The sequence below is a fragment of the Melanotaenia boesemani genome, chromosome 2 (assembly GCF_017639745.1).
Source record: "Melanotaenia boesemani isolate fMelBoe1 chromosome 2, fMelBoe1.pri, whole genome shotgun sequence".
Taxonomy (NCBI): Eukaryota; Metazoa; Chordata; class Actinopteri; order Atheriniformes; family Melanotaeniidae; genus Melanotaenia; species Melanotaenia boesemani.
This window is the reverse complement of record NC_055683.1, coordinates 6,205,760-6,226,112: the sequence shown is the minus strand read 5'-3', so window position 1 is coordinate 6,226,112 and position 20,353 is coordinate 6,205,760.

Here is a 20,353-nt window from a genome sequence, read left to right as displayed (position 1 = left end):
CAGATGGTGAATACCTTTGAAAGTGGGGACCAGTAACTTATAGTTGATTCTGTATTTTATTGGGAGCCAGTGGAGTTGTTGAAGGACAGGGGAAATATGTTGAAAGGAAGAGGTGCGAGTCAGGATACGAGCAGCAGAGTTCTGGAGAAGCTGCAGTTGCTGAAGTGATTTACTGGGAAGACCAAAGAGGAGTGAGTTACAGTAGTCAATGCGGGATGTGGAAGAGGAAGGTGGAAGAGAGGAGTATGGTTTGGAGAAGATGTAGAGCTGGGTGTCATCTGCGTAGGAGTGGAAGTTGATATTATGTTTACGGAAAATGTAGCCAAGGGGGAGAAGATATGTGATGAACAGAAGGGGGCCCAGGACCTGGGGTACACCAGCCGAGACAGGGAGTGACTCTGAAGTGTGGGTCTTGAGTTGAATAAACTGTGTGCGGTTAGAGAGATAGGAGGAGAACCAAGTGAGAGGAGTATGAGAAACACCGAGGGTTGCCAGTCTATTGAGGAGGATGCTGTGTGAGATGGTGTCAAATGCTGCACTGAGATCTAAGAGGATGAGGATCGTGAGAAGACCGGAGTCAGCTGCCATCAGCAGGTCGTTGGGGATTTTTAACAGAGCAGATTCTGTGCTGTGAAAAGGACGGAAGCCAGACTGGAATTGTTCGTAAAGGTTATTGTTAGTGAGGTGTTTGTGGAGTTGAGAGGCGACAACCTTTTCGAGAATTTTGGAGAGGAAGGGAAGATTAGAGATGGGAAGAAGGTTATTGAAGTCAGACAGATCAGCACCAGGTTTTTTGATGAGCAGAGTGACAGCAGCAGCCTTGAAGGCTAGTGGAACATATCCGGTGGTGAGGGAGGAATGAATGATGGCAGTGATGTGAGGAACTAATGAAGGGAGACAAGCTTTGACTAGGACTGTAGGGAGAGGGTCGAGCAGGCAGGTGGAAGGTTTGGATTTCTGAATCAGTTCAGAAATATCAGATGGGGATGGAAGAGTGAAATCTGAGAACAGGTGTGGGATAGAAAGAAATGGAGGTAGAGGGTCTGCGATGGAGAAAGCAGCTCCTCCAGTGGCAAGCTGTTGATGGATGTTAGAGATTTTTGAGGTAAAGAAGGACAAAAGGGAATTGCAGAAGTCAGGTGAGTAAAGATGAGGAGGGAACGTGTCCGGAGGTTTTGTGATATTATTGAACAGTGAAAAGAGAGATTTGGAATTTCCTTCATTAGAACAGATTAAACCTGAATAGTATGTGGATTTTGCTGAAGCAATACAGTCCTTATATAGAAGAATGTGGCTATTGTACATGTCCTTATGAATGGTGAGTCCAGTTTTCTTGGAAAGGCGTTCAAGCCGGCAGGGTGGGAGTGAACCATGGAGCAGAGCGGGAGAAGGAAACACATCTGTGTTTCAGTGGAGCAAAGATGTTTAGAAGGTTGTTGAGGTTATCATTGTATTGAGAAACTAAATTATCAGGAGTGGAAACATTGCAGGGAGTTGGGAGGTTATTTATGGCAGAAGACAGTGTGTCGAGATTGATATCCTTGATTTTCCTGAAGGAAATTAAGCGGGGAGGGCGGTTTTTATAAAGAGACACACTTATTTTAAAGGAGATTAATTTATGATCAGAGAAGGGAATGTGATGGGCTATAGAATCTGTAGGAATTACACCAGAGCAGCGAACCAAGTCCAAAATATGATTTTTGGGGTGAGTAGAGAAATTTATGTATTGTTGTAGTCCAAAACTGTTAATCCTCTTTCCAGGATCCAAAGTCTCTGGAAAGAGGATTATTGTCCTTGTCCATATGAATGTTGAAGTCACCAAGTATTATCGTATTTGGAGAGAGTGAGGATAGATGGGCCAGAAGAGCCGCAAAGTCATTCAAAAAGTCCTTGTTGGGTTTAGGTGGTCGGTACACAATACATAGAATAATAGGAGTTGAACCAGAGAGTTGTAAGGCCATGTATTCAAATGAATTAAGCGCCAGAGCCTCAAGTGGCTTTACTTTCCACTGCTGGCGGGGAATCATCGCGAGACCACCGCCCCTACCGGAGCCGCGAGGTTTACACATGTAAACAAACTCAGGTGGAGCGGATGAGTTGAGATGAATAAAGTCGTTGGGCTGTTGCCATGTTTCAGTTAAACAGAGAAAATCCAACTTACAGTCCGAGATGAGATCCTGGATGAAATCCCCCTTGTTTGTAAGAGAACGGATGTTGAGCAGACCGAAGTGGAGTGTGGTGACGGGGTTAGCCGACCTAGCCAGGCGGGCTAACGCAGCATGATCAGCTGCACGGCAAATCCTCAAATTCCCAGGATTCACCCCGCGCCGACGGAGTCGAGGAGAAGAGGAGCGGTAGGGTTGGCCCACAAAGCCAGCGACAGGTACAAAGCAGACATCAGGAGGATCCAGGGAACGCCAGGGAACGCCAGGGCACCGCGTATGATCCAGATCCCAGTTGGGAAAACGAGGAGAAGCGAGCCAGGGATGTCTTAAGCCTCACCAGATGACCACCGCGTTTGCGGGAGCGTTTCTGCCGCAGGAGGAGGGCCGACGCCCTGAACATGTGAGCCGGAATGCCCGATAGCAACGGGGGGAGAGTTGTATGATGGCTGTAGCAGACCGTTGATGGAACTCCAGCATTATACTGAAGTTCCAGAAGAAACTGATGATCATACATCAGCAGAGATTCCGAAAGCAGCGAGCCCAAGCATAAAATCAGCAAAAACTTAAACCAAAGGGAGAGCAACAGACGAGCAGCCACGTACACCGGCACCATCTTCCTCTTCCTATGCTAACGAATGATGGTCTGGCTGCCATATTGTTTCATACAAAATTACTCCAAGAGGAACCTTTTGGACATGGGGCTCCCCTTGAATTCTACATGTTATTCTTTATCATTATTTTAAATATGCATATTAGCAAGAGAAAGGTATGAAAAGGGATAACAAAACAAAAGGCAGAAAACAAACCACAACAACTGCACAACATTTCTTGATTTATAGACCACACACACTTTCATTAGCCTTGTTTCCATTGAGCAGTTCGGTTCGGGCCAGTATTTTGTGTGTTTCCATACTGCACCATTTCTGGACCTTCTTCAGTTGTAGGCCCATAGAAAAATTTCTATGGTACGGTTAAGGCGGAGCTACTGGCATCGCCGATGAAATCTATTGATTGGTGGACAGAAAAATGTCACTGCCCACGACAAGAACAAGCGCAACACAAACAATGCTGCTGTTCAGTTCGTGGTTCAGTTGCACATTGTATTTGGGCATTGGAAAGATACTAGAAAAAGGATGGCTGCAAATAACAGTAAGGTCTGGTCGGCTCTGGAACTACAAACTTTCCTGGCTATAGTTGGCGATAGTGTGATTCAGAATGAGCTGGATGGAGCAGTGAGAAACGAAAAAGTGTACAAAGAGATATCTCAGTGGATGGCAGCCGAGGGATTCGAAAGGACATCCAAGCAATGTCGGGTAAAGCTTAAGAAGCTAAAAGAATAATGTAGAAAAACTAAGGATGACAACAGCTGTAGTGTAAACAGCTGAAGTATTTGGAGGTGGTATTTGGACGACATTTATGGCCACAGACCAGCAAACAAAGGCAGAGAGGGAGGGCTGGACTCAGCACTTCTAGAATCCATAATAGATTCTCTTGGTAAATATTTTCCCACTTGGGATGAGTGTTTTCTATGCTAACTAGTTAGAAAGTCACAGCACACAACCATTCAGTCATTGCACAACTTCTTTGTAAATTCAGATGAAATGAAAGGCTGGTAGCTAGTATCTCGTCGCTTACTAGCTTAGCATCCTATTGTTTCCTACCTGATGCTAACAGCTATTTAAGATCGTTAAACATTCACATCCTGTGCAATATTCTCGTTGTTTGTGAATCAAACTCGTGATATTTGCATTTTCAGATTTAGTTGAAGGACTTGACACTGATGCCTCGTCCTTTCTTAACAAGCAATACTGAGACAGCGGCAGAAAACTTTTATTTGGTTTAGCTTCTATTTATGTTTTTATTTTATTTTTTTAAATAAAGTGGTGTTCTATCTAGTACATTTTTTTGTGCATTTCTTATTTCTATTAAGTAAAATATGTAATCGGTTCTTTGTCTACCATATGTATAATAATTTCTAATTATATATAAATATATTTATAAATCATAACATATAAAACGAAAACAATTATAATTATAGATCAAGTTATTAACCTTGCTACTGGTTAAAATAGGACGTGAAATAAGGTTCTGTATAATTATTCCAGTTTAAGTATATAGGTTATTAAAGAAAGATTGTAGTGCCTTGTAGCAGCAACACTTATGCATCTGCTAAGCTGATATTTCACATACAGACTCAAACAAAAAGTTAAATAAAAAAACACAAGGAAATGAACAAGGTAACAGAATTTATTAAATCAAACAATCACTTAAAAAAATATGTAGATGCTATGGGTGTGTCGGCTTTCATGTAACATTGAAAAAGCTTGTCAAGTGTTGAGGTGCTGCATCAGAGCCTCAAGTACTCCCCTCTTCTTCAGCATCCCGAGATTTTAGAACTACTGGCTCTTCTGCAAACATATCCAAATCCTGCTGGTAGTCTTCTCCGTGACTTTCACAAAGATTGTGAAGAGCACAGCAAGTAAGCACCATGGATTTGACAAGTTCAATGTCACTGTCATTCCTCTTTAAAAGACATCGCCACTGACCATATAGTCTCCCAAATGCATTTTCAAATACGACCCGGGCCCTGGATGTTTTTTTGTTGTAGGCTTGTTGTTCTGCTGTCATTGTCTGAAATGGTTTCAGAAGCCAGTTCTGTAAAGGGTAGGCAGGTAGGAGTCCCCCAACACATAGTAGCCAACATCCACACCCCCAATATTCTTTGTGCAAACAGGGTACAGGCCTCCCTGCCCAACCAAGTCCCACAGTGTGGACAATCGCAGAACCTGAGCATCATGCAAACTCCCACGCTTTCCTGCATTCACATTCCAGAATAGTCCTTTCCATCAACAACTCTCTGGAGAATGATGGAATGCCAGCCTTTTCTGTTGAAGTAGTCGGTGTGGTATTCTTGTGGTGCTATTACTGGCATGTGTGAGCCATCAATAGCACCAACACACTGTGGAAGGCCCCAGCTGTTCTCAAAGTATTAAGCCATTTTTTCAAGCTTTTCCGGGTCTGGAAAACAAATCATTTCAGGAACTGACAATGTGCTAAGTCCTGCACACACCGATACACTGATGATTTACTGACACCAAAAATATAATACTTCTGTATTCCCTGTTGGTTGCCAGCTTCCACAATGCAATGGCAACTCTTTTCCTCAGGGGTAAACAGTTGGTGTTTTGCTTCTCCATCGCTGGATGTAGCCATGCTCAAAGGTATGAAAATGTTTCCTCAGTATGGTATACATTTTAGGACATCCTCGTAGTCAGAGTCAGGTGTCCGGTGTTTGAGACACACTTCGACTCTGACAACTTTTTTTCTGATGACTTTTTTTTCTGACTCCGACTGACAACTTTTTTTCTGATGACTTTTTTTCTGACTCCGACTCTGACAACTTTTTTTCTGATGACTTTTTTTCTGACTCCGACAACTTTTTTCCCCAACTCCGACACTGACATCTGACAACTTTTTCCTGATACCTGATGACTTTTGTCCTGACACCTGACACCTGACTCTGACTCAGAGGATGTCCTAAAATGTACACCGTACCTAAGACATTTGGAAATTGTGGACCCACTGCATGTGTGTGAACCCCGGGATTGTCACATCCCACCACTCATTGGCCTGGCTGAAAGCCTTAATAACTGGTGCTGCTTCAACAAAAGAAGAAGCATCTGAAGAAAAAAGAAAAAGAAACACAACTTAGTAACACTATTAAATCAAATGTAATACAACATAATATTCCTTACAAAAAAAGGGCATGTATAAAGGGGAGCAACATAAATAAGGAAATGTGCGATTTAACATAGATATATATGAAACCTGTATCTTGTTAAATCATGTATATCCTTTCCATCTTATATTGTTTCTTTTTTTTTGAAGGTCCTTATTTTTATGTTTTATGTTTTCATAAACACAAGAAGTTAACAAAAGACTGCTGCATTGAAAACCGAGAAGTTGGAGAACATCTCGCACGTCTCCTTTTTATTCCAGTGCAGTTCATATTTAAGTTACCATGTAATATTTTTTGGGGTACAGAGGTTATTTTGTACAAGTTAGTAAACATATGAGTACAACTACATGACATACATGATAACATGTCATGAAGTCGCTTACCCAGTGGCGTATCTGTCATTCCACCGCAAGGCCCAAACCAGAAGTTTTCTTCTCTTTTCAGCTGTGTTTCTCTTTGCCACCCGCAACCTTCTCTCGTACAATGCGGCTTGTGATGTTTGTACAAAGAACTACAAGCTAAGCAAAACAAAAACAAGCTGCTGAATGGCCTCCATTGTTGTTTGTTCAGTAGCGTCTTGTTCGGTGTCGTCGCACTAGTATGACGCCACGCTAGGCATTTGGTCTAAACACCACCACCCAGTGGCGGTCCGACTTACTGTAGAAACGCTCACCAGAATTAGCTGGACCATTCAAAAACGCACCGGACAGTACTGGCCCGACCCGAACCCCTCAATGGAAACAAGGCTATTCATCTATAAGTCAGTCCTGTAATGCAACCACAGGCTTACAGGTGTGGGGTTACAGGACTGACATATAGGTGAATGAATGTGTGTGTGGTCTATAAAACAAGAAATTTTGTGCACTTGTTGTGGTTTGTTTTCTACCTTTTATTTTGTTTGTTTATGAGTGACAGTAAAGATAGTTAATCTTACCAAAGAATGCTATGTGTTCTGACCAACACCCCATGGTGTACATCATAACATTCTTATCAAAACCTAAACAGTCTTCCGTGAATATCACACTATTTGGTCCTTCAAGATGACCCATGATGATGAAAAAAACAAGGACCAAGGTTTCCCTTGCCCGGACGTGGGTCACCGGGGCCCCCCCTCTGGAGCCAGGCCTGGAGGTGGGGCATGGAGGCGAGCGCCTGGTGGCCGGGCCTTTGCCCATGGGGCCCGGTTGGGCTCAGCCCGAAAGGGAGACATGGGCCTCTCTCCTCTTATCTAGGGTCCTACTGAAAGAGCCTTAGAGCGAGGACACCGAAGCGGGAATATCAAAGAGCGATGTTGCCACTGGTAATAGAATGGACTCTAACAATCAGCTCTACAAAAGACTTGTCAGTAAGTATATGATAAAACCACAAGTACTTCAGTTTAATGGTTTTCTTCTAACTGTTGGTGGGGTTTAAATAATTACAGGGATGATGGCTAGCGCTAACATCTGGATGTAGATGACCTGGAATGCATGGCAATAAAGTTACCGTTACATGCGCTAATGCTACGAAGCTAACGTTAGCCAATGTTCAGCAAATCAAGCCATTTATAAATTAACGTTTGTACAGGTTAGGTAGTTAATAACATTATTAACCTTATCTTCGTTAGATGGAGAACATTTCTAACAACCTTGTCAACTTGTCTTTAATAATAGTTAACGTTAGCTGTCTGAATGCCACTGCCCAGGCAGCTAACATTATAAAGAATTTGCTATAATAGCGTCATGATTTAATTAGTCACTGTGTACTAACGTTATGTCATTTTGCAGACATTGAAGAGAAAGTCTTCCAAAGATATTGCCTCCTTCTTCTCTAAGAGACAGACAGTTACAGCATAGCAGCACAGAGCAAATGCTATGCAGCCAGAGAAAGAATCAGAGAGAATGACAATGTGGCTACACCTGAAGGCAACTTGAGCCTACCGCAAATGTTTCCCTGACTTCTGCGGACGTCAGTTATACTAGATTTATTTCTCAGAACAATATCACAGAGTTGATCAAATCCTAGACCTTTTCTTGGAGTGTAATATTACCGTCCTTGTGCTTCTTCGATAACTGTTATTTGTTTATTACTTCAGCTTTAGCTATAGTGTAATGTTGAAAGTGTAGTGCTGTGTTGACAAGAATTTCTCCTTTGGGGATGAATAGTAATAGTTAAAAATGATATCCTGATGTTGTAATCTGGGGGCTGTAGTAACACTCGGAGACTAAATCATCTTATAGAAACAGCAGGCTTTGTTTATTTGCATATAATGATCAATATCTTTTACAGTAGATTGCTCAGAACAGCTGGATCCCGACCAGCCCAGGCCTCCAGGTAGTTGACCTGCTCATGGACCAGCAGGTGAGGATGATGTTTTCCTGGTGGTAGAATTGATGTTTAACAAATCACTTCTGAAAGAAGGTCTTGTCATTATATTTTTTTATAATAATGACTGCTTTTCTCTGTCATTCTAGACATGTCCCAGTCACGAACAGATGGACCAAAACAGCCATATCTAAAGGTTTACCCTTGGACCGTGTACAACGACAGGAGACAGGGCTTCAACTACAAGTGGTTCTCCATTCATAAGTGGTTGGAGTATAATAATTTCCATGTTTACTGCTTATTGGTCACACAGATCCCTGAGTGAGTGAGTGAATTTTTGCCCTCTCTTTTCCATTTTACCCCAGTAATTTTGTCTTTGGTCACAAATATCGATGAAATAAACACATGAGAATGTAAATAAATGCAAATTGATAATAAATGTGCAATCTAAAGGAGAGAAGAGTCAGTGTGCTGATGTTCATTAAGGTTGTTTGAGTAGGTCAACGCTGTAGTTGCCATATACATTGAGAGGAACAAGTCTGTTCAGATATGCCCAAAATGTCCCTCCCAATATGCCATTATGGGATAATATAATATTATTATATTACCCAGTATGGCATGCCCCCAGACCCCCTAGCTGAATTTGGTCCCCCACCCACACAACCAAGGCTGTAATAAATGAAAACAGCCTTCCCTATATAATGGCAGATAATTTCATTTTGTCTTTTTCTAGGAACAGGAGTTCTTATGTGCCATAAGCTCAAACTGACCCACTTCATGTTTTTGTTCAGCAGACTACATGGACTTGTGTAGTTACGCATCATAGACTTAATAACCTTTGGCCACCCTGCTATTTTCTCTGGCCACCATATGGCCACCTCTAAAAAAAATCTCTGTGGGCATCCCTGCCACTGTGACATTGCTGACAGCTGAGGTTATTCGGGATATATCTGTTAGGCCTTAAAAAATGACTTTTGTGATGAATAGGTTATGCCTACAGAGACTGAGGGCAGGGGCATTGCTAGACATAGGGCTCTACAGGGGCCCAGGCCCCCAATTACTCACATTTATGAGTGTTAAAGAATTAACAGTTTTATGTTCCATCTGCTTCTCTTTGCTAATCTAACTGTTACTATTGCTTCCAAACCACTGCTACTGAAACTGAAACAACAACAACAACAACAATAATAATAATAATAATAATAATAATATGGTTGAAATAGACTTTCTGAATAAAAAATCCTCCTTTTTGTGTGTTGTTAAACAAAAGTGAAACAAACAAAATAGAGAATTTATAATCTAATTAAATGTATAAATTCATATGGATTTAAGTTAGAAAATACTTCCAAGTGAATATCAGATTAGCCGTGATGAATTTCTGATCATTATTAATCAGTGTTGTCCCCTAAATCCGGTCTCACACCTGATTCAAATTAATGGCTCATTAGCAGACTTGTGCAGAGCTTGTCAGGGACGCTGATTAAAAACGATCACTAATCACGATAACACTAATTATAGGAGGTGATTTTAACATTATATTGGACAGATATAGTACCACAGGAAATCATTGAGTCTGGAATAAATAAGTTTGTTGAGAAAATAAATATAAATCCCTTTTTCCTCCCTCCTTCCCTGTATGGATGGGACAGGGCTTCAAATTAATTGGAGGGCTAACAGATCCTAATGGGGAAACTGTCTTTGACAACACTGGAATTGTCACCATCGCACCAGACTGCGCCGAACACACCTGCGACTACTAATCACCGCCGCTCACCTTCTCCGGAATACTAAAGACTCACACCTGCAGCCAATCACTAACCAGGCCTTATAAACCCCAGGACACCAGTCAGTATCTGTCGGACCTCGTTCAAGCTACCTGAACTCTTCCTACTTCCCTTCCCCGGTCCCGACTGACCCTGATGATCTAGTGGATAATACCAGTTTGTGTTTTCGTAAGAGACCTTCTCCAGCCAAGATACCTGTTCTCAATAAATCTGTTAACTCTGTTCTGTCTCAGAGAGGTCCTTCATAACAGGAATAGACACTCATTTTTATTAAGATGTTCCACAGGGAGCACTAAACCAGTGTGTGTCCTATGTTCCTAAAATGCCAGTATGAGACAAAACAAAGGTTTTGAGTAAACATGTCCGCTCAAATCTGAAGATTACAGAAAATAAGTTGCCTGAGCCACATGTTCACTGCACAGTAACATTTATATGAATATTCCTTTAGATGTGCTTGGATTTTTTGTGGCAAAACAAAAGGCGTTTTAATGATGGATGGTCAAAGTGATTTTATATTTTACAACATTTTTTCTAACTGGATCTCTTTAAATTTTAATTGAATATCAATGCTGTCAAAGAAGCCTGCAGTCATCTGAATAACGCTGCACAGTTTTTAACTTTCTTCAAAATAAACCAGTGTGTTGTGTTACATACTGGGTTTTGGTGTTTCACCCTCAGGCTTTGCAAGTTCTTGTGCTTTCTGACTTGTTGAGGGTCCTGTTGATGAACATAAAAAGAAAAGTCACAGACAACATACTTGCACTCTCTTACTCAACAATCTGACTACAAACACCTGTTCATTCTTGTGGGACCACAATGGTCTTTTTAAACTGGTAGTGATGAAGACTAAGACTTCCGAAATGTGTATTTAGCAGTAAAACCCTGTTTTTACAAAAGACTAAGGTTACATGCATAAAATGCCTGATGTTGGATCATCATCGCCAGACATTTGTGCTGCTCTATTTGGTGTTGAGGTTGCTCCTGGAAAATTGAAAAAATATACACTACTCTCATGTGAACTTTGTAGGATAACTATGGGTGCAGATTCTGACTCTGGGGTGGTTTCCAGGCTTCTTTTAGAGGATCCTGAGTAGGGATGTAACGATGCACTCAAGCCACGATTCGATTCAATTCACGATTCTAAAGTCACGATTCAGATTTTTTACGATTTTTCTCAACAAAATTAATTGTAGCGCAAGTTACTTTTGTTTTTTATTTGAACATCTGGCCTTTTGTCCTTGTATCAAACTATAACTTTGTTGTTTTACTAACAGAACTTAACACCAAACAAAATAATAATTATACATGATATGGAAATGATCACAAATCCTTTTATGACCAAAAGATGTTCTTTTAATTTGTTTGAACATTTGCATTTATGTCTTTGTATCAAATTGAACTTGTCTTAAAGACAGAACTTCAGAATTTGTTATACAATCTAGCTGTGAATAAAACATCTCACATTTGAATACCAAAAAGTCAACTAGCACTTCTTCAACATGATTTCTTGAGCAATACCAGCATGTCTGTGTTGTAATATTTGCAAAGTCACAATGGCCTCCTGCACTTCACTTGGTTCAGAAGTGGCTGGTAAACTAATGCTTCTTTGGCATGTTTTTCTTCAGAAATACCAAAATGTCCACATTCTCAGGCAAAAGCTGTGATCTCTGCAAAGTCACAATGTCTCATGCAGTTGAGAAGACGCGTTCACTTGGTACAGAGGTGGCTGGTGTGGTGAGATAGGCTTTAGCCAGGAGAGAAAGTAGTGGGTAAATCTCACTATTCTCCTTCCACCACTTGAGTGGACAACTTGTGAGAGGTATCGGTGCTTCACTTCTGTACCTTGAAATTTCTGTTTCAACCCCATTCATGTGGTTGCCTGGAGCTGCCTGTGCAGGTGTCACAAAAGTCCCTTCTAGAAGATCTTCCAAGGCTGTTTTCTTGGGAGGGGGAGGACTTGGCTGTGCTGTGGCCGTGTCTGTCAGCTCAGTAACCTGCTGTGCTGCAGGTGTTGAAGCACTGGGTTCTGTTCTTGCATCACTTGTGTTCTCCACATATAAGCTGGTCTATAAACAAAGTAAAAACACAAAAAGATCTACAAATCAGGAAAATAAACTAAAGGAAAAAGGCAAAAATATTGTGCATTATTTTTTATTTGATTTAATAGAAAATGCATAACTATAAATGTTATTTGAGCATTTTTACAGCATATAAATATTAATATTTATAATAATAAAATGGAATGTGGTTAATACCTGGTTATGTAGCTGCACAGCTTTATCCTTCAGCCTCTGGAACACATCCATGACAACACATGACGCTGGTTTTCCTCTAGATGAGGAAGGGTGCGAAATCTGGGGTCAACTGCAGTGCACTCTAACAGATGATGGTATTCCCTTGCATATCTGTCCGATAGGTTGCTCAGGATAGCCGCCTTTATAGAAGTCACTGTGACCGAGTCGTCTTCATATTGTCTCATGGTCTGCTCAATCATGTGCTTTAGGGGCAATATGAGGGATACTGTGGGGTTATGTTCATCACTGAGCACAGTAGTGGCTGTTTTTAAAGGTTTAAGAAGTTTAACAACATCCTCAGCATCACGGATGTCAGAGCTATCCAGTGTGTCAATCTCACGAGCATTTCGTCTTATGTCTGCGCTGAGAAGAGCAGCTGCTTGCTGCTCCAAAAAATGTTCTACCATATCCAGACTGCTGTTCCAGCATGTTGTAACATCCATAATAAGCTTGTGTCGGTTGTCCTGGTTAAGTGCCTTTTGTTTGGATGCTAACACAGCGGTTGCAGAAGGGCTGCGGTGAAAGAAGCTGACAATGCGCCTGATTCGACCTAAAAGGCGAGACACACGGGGCACAGCCAACCCTGCTTGAGTTGCTAAGTTTAACACTTAATATGGGGCTCCAGTCCAGCTTCTCTTACGGCAACATCCATATTCCTCGCATTATCCGTGACAACAGCGATGCCATGTTTTGGTCGTTCTAGCTTCCATTCCGACACAGCGTCTCTTAGTACTTGCGCAATGTTAGAACCACTGTGTGTCTTAAATAGAGGACGCGTTTGAAGTACAAAGCTTACCATTTCCCACTCTGCGGTAATAACATGAGCCGTGATTGTAACGTAGCTTTGTGTTGCCCTTGATGTCCATCCATCTGTAGTGATCGCTACATTAGTAGCCTCTCCAAGTACCTCAACAACATGGGCTTTGACTTGCCTGTAAAGTTCGGGCATCACCATCTGACTGAAGTGTGGGCGTGACGGAATGGAGTACTTTGGTTCTAAAGTTCTAATCATTTCTTGAAAGCCCTCATTTTCGACAGTTGAAAACGGCCTCATGTCTTTTACTATATAAACAGCGATGGACCTTGTAATAGCCTTGGCCCTTGGGCTGTTGTGGGCGAGAGGACTAGCAAATGTGTTTGTTAGTGTAGTTTGTCCCTTTGCTAGTCTTCGCTCCTGCGGCGGTGTTGGTGGCAAGGCTAGCTCGCTGTGGTGCCGGCTAACGTGTTGTAACATATTGGTCGTACTATTTGTGTACGTTATCAGTTTCTTGCAATGCTTACATGCTGTTTTTGTCTTGTCAGTAATTCGCTTGCCATTTTCACTTGTGAACACAGGAAAGCCAAAATGCTGCCACACTGCTGACTTCAAATTGGCAGAAGCGTCTTCTATTTCAAAGTTGCCTGCTGTCGCCATGCTTGCTTCTAGTTTATTGGCGCTGCAGCAGTCCACAAATGCAATACGCAATGACGTCTGGGTCAAGCGTGTCAGATTACGTACTTTGCGTACTGTGCATTCAGGAATTTATTTACAGGTCTTCACTAATCGATTAATTTATTTTCTACATCAATTGACGTTTTAACCAGTTTTAACCGATTTTTAACCGATTCACGAAGCATCGTTACATCCCTAATCCTGAGATTTCTTTAAAATAATAACAGAAGGGTTGAGTTACACTTCTGCTTAAAAGGTGAAAACAAGCTAAAAATGGTGTAACCCACCTGATGAATGAGACGGAAAAGAGGAGTTCTTCTCTGTGTCTGAGGGATCCGTGTCCTGTCCTGTCCAGCATCCTAACATACAGAACGGTGGTCTGTGTGCCATATTTTGCTTGGGGCAGGCACCCCACAGGCCCAAGGGCCACCCATTCCCCCCAGCTGAGCCTCACCCAGGAACCTGACGGGGCCCGACCGCCCCAGGCAAAACCACGGTGGGCCACGCCAACCCAGCACCAAGGCTAAGCACCCCAGGGACAAGAACATGTCTGCAGGTCCCCCCCCAACAAAAAAAAAAAAAACCTTTTTACCCCAACCTTTACCCATTCACTGGTCGGGTCCAAGGCACTACGCCCCCATCCACCCCGAAGGAGCCCCCGGCGGGAGGGGAGAGAGCGAGAAGGAGAGCAGACTCCACCCCCATGAGCCCTAATCCCCCCCACTGCCTACCAGGACCCCCGCCGCCCCCCTTCCCCTTACCCCTCCCTTAGTCCCAACAGACACATTGTAATCCCAAGGGTACCTGCCTGCCATCAGATCAGCCCGACCCCGATGGCATGCCCAGGGCGACCAAGCCCCGAGGCCCAGGAAGGGTCTCCCGAGCTGGAGGGAGGCAGCCCCCAGTCCCCCGGCCAGGGCCGATGGACCCCCAGGGCCCCCCAGTCAGCCCCACCCCCGACCCCCACAGAACGACTAGACCCCAGTACCCCTTCCCTCTATGTGACTAATCAGCGGGGTCCAGGGAGACTGAGAGGTAACTGATTGGTGTTTAATGGATGCCGATACAGTTTCTAGACTGATGTGATCCAACAGGATCTGTACTGGTTAATATTTAGATTGTTTTCAGACTTCCAGTTCACTAGAATAGTTTTCTTTGCGATACATAAGGCCGTGAGGACCATATGTGCTTTGTTAGTGTCTATATTAATGTCACTTAGGTCACCCAGTAAACAAAGTTTAGGACATGCAGGAATGTTACATCTAACCCATGTTGATAAATCCTCACAAACCTTATTCCAGAACTTCTGGACAGGCATCATCTGCTGTGTTACCTGTGCACTGTGTGCAGATATCTGAGTGATTAAGACCCATCTTGTACATCCTTTGTCCTGTATAATGCGTTCTATGGAGGACTTGTATTGTATGAGTTGTAAATTTGGGCTGTCTGTCATATTAAAGGCATTAAGACATATTTGTAGCCAAAATGGTTGACTAGGATTGATGGATAAATCTATCTCCCATTTTGAAGTAGGTAGGGAATTTGAGTCATCTATTTTTAACATTAATCTGTATATTTTTTAAAGTAATTTGGGGGTACAGAGGTCCATAAAATCTGCTACTATTGGAGGAAGTTCCAGGTCTGTTCGGTGAAGGGGGAATTTTGTGTGTATTATGGTTTTGAGTTGTTTATATTCTAAGAATCTGTTGCTGTTAATCCCATATTGTGATGAGAGTGTATTAAAAGATAAAATGTTTCTGTTATGGATAATATGTTCAAAGTATTTAATTCCTTTGTTAATCCATTGGTTAAAGTTTAGCATATTTTTGTTTAGTAGAATATCAGGATTGTTCCAGATGGGTGTGAGTTTACATGGTATTACTGAGGAGTTGTTTTTTTTGAGAAATTCCCACCAGGCTGTCAGATAAGTGCTGATGTTGACACTTTTGAAGCACTTTTGCTTTCTCTGCATCTAAAGAAACTATTATTGTTTCCAGGTTATTGATGGTAGAATAATCTATTATATTAATTAGTCTCCGCATGTTAACAGAGGAATATCTGCCCTTTATAAAGCCTATTTGATCAGGGTGTATAATGAAAGGAGTTACTTTCTCTAACCTTCCAGCTAATGCTTTGCAAATTATTTTAAGGTCCGCATTTATCAGTGATATGAGTCTGTAGCTAGATGGTATTGTGGGGTCTTTACCTGGTTTTAATAGTACAGTGATGGTGGCAGAGTTTATGTTTGGGGTAAGTAACCATTTTAATTTATTTGTGTCACCATTTTGAAAAATGTTGTGGCCAGCGTTGACCAGAATTCTTTATAGAACTCTGCTGGGAAGCCATCTGGACCTGGGGCTTTTTTACAGGGCATATGTTTAAGGGCTTCATTTAGTTCCTCCACTGTGAGGGTGGAATCTAAGGCCGTGACTTGTTCCTGCTGTAAACCTGGAAGATCTATATTGTTAAGAAAATGATGGATATCATTGTCTGATGGATCTAAGTGTGATGTATACAGAGTTTTATAGAAATCTCTAAAAATGTTGTTTATTGCATCTGGGTCATGCGTAATATTACCTATTGAATCTTTAACAGCCGATATGGTAGATTTTTCCTTATTTATTTTTAACTGGCTAGCTAAAAATCTTCCGGATTTATTACTGTGTTCAAATGTCTCCAAGCGTAATCTTTGCACCAGAAATTCTGTTCTCTTGTTGATTATTTCACTTAATTCCAGTCTAGCCTTCCTTATTTGGTTAATCGTTGGTTCATCTGGTGAAGCACTGTAGGCGTCTTCTAATGATTTAATTCTTATTTCTAATTCTAATATTTTTTTAGTTTTCTTACTTTTTTTATGTGATGCAAAAGAGATGATTTTGCCTCGCATTACCGCTTTCCCTGCTTCCCACAGAACACATGCTGAGACTCATGGTTTGTCATTGTTTTCTAAGTATATAGCCCATTCTTTTGTGAAGTAGCTGATAAAGTCGGGATCTTTAAGCAACACTGTATTAAATCTCCAGCTTTTAGTCGGTGGTGTGATTCTCGTGTTCCTCAAAGTAAAGGAAACTGGTGCATGGTCGCTGATAGTGATGGGGTGAATCTGAGTCTCTGAAATCTCACTCACCAAAGAGCTGCTAACCAGAAAATAATCTAGCCTAGAGTATGAATGGTGAACTGAGGAAAAGAAGGTGTACTCTCTGATATTAGGGTGATAAGACCGCCATATATCGCAAAGTCCAAAATCTTCCATATATTGTTTTACAGTGTTTGTGGATTGCCAGTTTTGATGATTTACAGTGTTACTAGATCTATCAGCTGAGCCCAGAACCATGTTAAAATCCCCTCCTCTGATTAGTGTGCTATCTGTGTGTTCAGAAAGTGATTTGAAGAAAAAGTGAAAGAAGGGGGAATCATCAACATTTGGGCCATATAAGTTAGCTAAGCATAACTTCATATTTTGAATAGATCATTTTACTATGATAAATCTCCCTTCTGGATCTGTGATAACGGTGATTTCTGTGAATGTTACTTTTCTACTTATCAAAATGGCTACCCCTCTCTGTCTGGAGTTATAACAGGCTGAGTAAACATGAGGAAACTGGGTTGTAGAGAGAGCATTCACTGATGTTTTTGTCATATGAATCTCCTGTAAGAACACAATGTCTGCCTGCAGATCATTTAATCTATTAAAGACTTTTAGTCTCTTCTCTCTGGACCCAGCTCCATGCATATTCCATGTGATAAATCTAAGTATGGTCATGCTTGTGGTGAAAAAGTGAGTGTTGGATGCTTCTTGTTGATATAAATGTGTGTGTGTGTGTGTGTGTGTGTGTGTGTGTGTGTGTGTGTGTGTGTGTAAGTGTATGAATATGTATGCATAATGTTGTGTGCTTGTGTTGAATGTTATTAAATGTACTTGAATTAATAAATGTGAGTGTTGGGTTATATATGTGGGTATTACTAAATGTACTGTGCAGCTTAGCATTAGTGTTATATGGTTCTAGAAAAAAAGAAAAACAAAAAAGAGTGCAGAGAGAGAGGAAAAGAAGAATAAAGCGGGAAGAAAATGACAAAAAAAGGGGGGGAAGTGGGTGAAAAAAGAAAATGAACCCATAAAAAATAAGTCCATTTTGTGAACATTAGAGACTGGCAGTATTATTGTCTATTGTGAACAAACATTAAACTCTGTGACTTAAGCCCAGTGAGTCTGATTAGCATTTATATCACCATGTCAATATTTTCTGGCAGTTCCTGTGAAAATGAGGCATAATCAAACTAAATATGTACACAAAACATCTATTCGCTAATAAAAGATTATATTTTCTTTACCTTGTGGATCTATTTGTATTTGTTCCATTCTCATCCCCTTGAACTCCGACAGTTGACCTTGCTCTAAGGCAATCAGAATCTTGCTGACCTTCGCCAGTTGCAGTGTGCCTTCAGGGAGTCTATAATATTCCCTGTAGACCCAGATGTCATGGCCAAGAAAACTGGCAAGTGTGCCCATCTCATTATCCTTTAGGTTAAGCACAGTGGATAGAGTGGCTAACTGCTTCCTTAACTTTGTTGAGCACAGAGTTTCTGGATGTTTGGCCCCACACTCTCTTGCAATGTGCCTGATGGCATCCGATCCCCTTAGGTGAGTGTCAGCCTCAGGCCGGGAGAAAAAAAAGGGGTTCTCATCTGGCACACCAGATGGCCGGTGTGCAACAAGGGTCTCCATTGATGATAACATGTCAGGAGTTAAGAGAATGGGAACCTTTCTGTTTCTTTTCCCTCTAATCTCTATTCGTTGAAAATGCCGACAAAGTTTTTGTTCAAGCTCAGAGAGTCCAAGCGCCACATCTGACTGTACGGCAGTAGTGTCTCTAAGTGTGAACGCACTAAGTGGCATCTTTGAAACTTCCCCTTCTCTTCGTCGATTTAAAAGGATCACCTCACACAGTGTGATATTGGCCAGCTTGGACCAGTTCTTTTTATTTGGGTCAGTTTTGAGCTGGTTTTGGAAGACCTGTCTGCAGTTTTCCAGGTACATGTGCATTTGAAGAAATGCATTTAAACTCTTAAATCAGAGGAAAACATCTAATCAATAAATGAAACAAAGAACATCACCTGTATTTGGGCCTTGAAATATCTTTCATATTTAGATGCACATTGGTCGTGAAGCTTCTTTAGTACTTTCATGCGGTTTTTGAACCATTCAGCTTATCTGCAAGACAAACAGAACAGAAATAACAAGTAAGCAGAGACTTGGTCTGCATTTCATGTGAAAAACATGTCCTAGTTCAGAAACATTTTTCAACTGAAGTGGCTCTCTGGACATTCAACAAAGGCACTTAACACATAGCCAAAAAATTTAAAGAACTAAGTAATATTTTTAAATATAGAGTTAATAACAAATGCAGGTTTTTAGGATAAAAATCACATATTTATGACAAAGACTCTGTGCTTGTCGCCATGTTATCGGAACAGAAGCTATAACTCGGTCGTTTCTAGACAGAACGATCTGAAATTGATATGTCCATGTCAGTGGACCTTCAGGAGTCTGTGTCTCGAGTTTCAGCTTTGTACGTGCACGTATGACCGAGTTATGATCGAGTACACAAACTCGACCTGAGGTTGCAATGATAAAGTCTTACTCGTGTACACTTTTGTCTTCCGAGTGCCATAACTGGATTGTACTTTGTCTGATTTTCTTCAAACTTGGAACACTTGTGGAGGGGTTCACAATCGACAAGTGGATCCAGTTTGGGGACCCTAGCTTAAAGTATGACCGAGTTATGGCTGATTAAAAATCCATGCATACATCTATAGGACTTTATTATTGCACGGTCAGTTCAGGTTCGGGGACAGCAGTTATAGCGTGGTCATTTCTGGACAGATCGCTCTGAAAATGATGTGGCAGACTCATGGGGGGTTTAGGAACATAAATCTGAAGTCTCATCCGTTTTGGTCCAGGAATGACGGAGTTATGATCTCAAACGTGACGGCCCCCATTTTAACATGCAGGCATGTAAAAAATACACACTTGGCGATCTTTTTCTGCTTGTCTGATCCACCCCAAACTTGACACACTTTTTGAGCATGTTACAAGGATCCCCAGTTTTAATTTTCATCCATTTTGGTTAATATTTGGGAAAGTTATGACCTTTTGAAGACGTTACTGTTTACGTGTAAAGTGAGAAACGGGGTGGCTTTTCGCACACGAATGATCTATCTCCACCGTTCCACTTCACCCTCGTAGGGCATGAACTCAGGCTGTACCGACCTGATTTTGGGGTGTCTAGCCCGTTCCCAAGCCGTGTACGGCCCCAAAAGGTGAGGTTGACCTCCATGGCCCATACTTTAACATGGAGGCCGGGTTTGCAAGTATAAAACGGGGTGGCTTTTCGCACAGGAAGAACTTATCATCACTGTTCCACTTCACCGTCGTAGGGCTTGACCTCAGTTAATACTGACGTGATTTTGGAATCTCTAGCCCGTTCGGGGGCCGCGTAGCACAGAAAAATTTTTTCCCCATTTTCCACCCAAAAAATCTCAGGCTTTCTTTCATTCTAAGACCCCGAGAGCATCTTTTGGAAAAGTTGTTTACTTGTGGAGGGAAAATTTTCTGGGCGTTGCTGGGTGTTGCT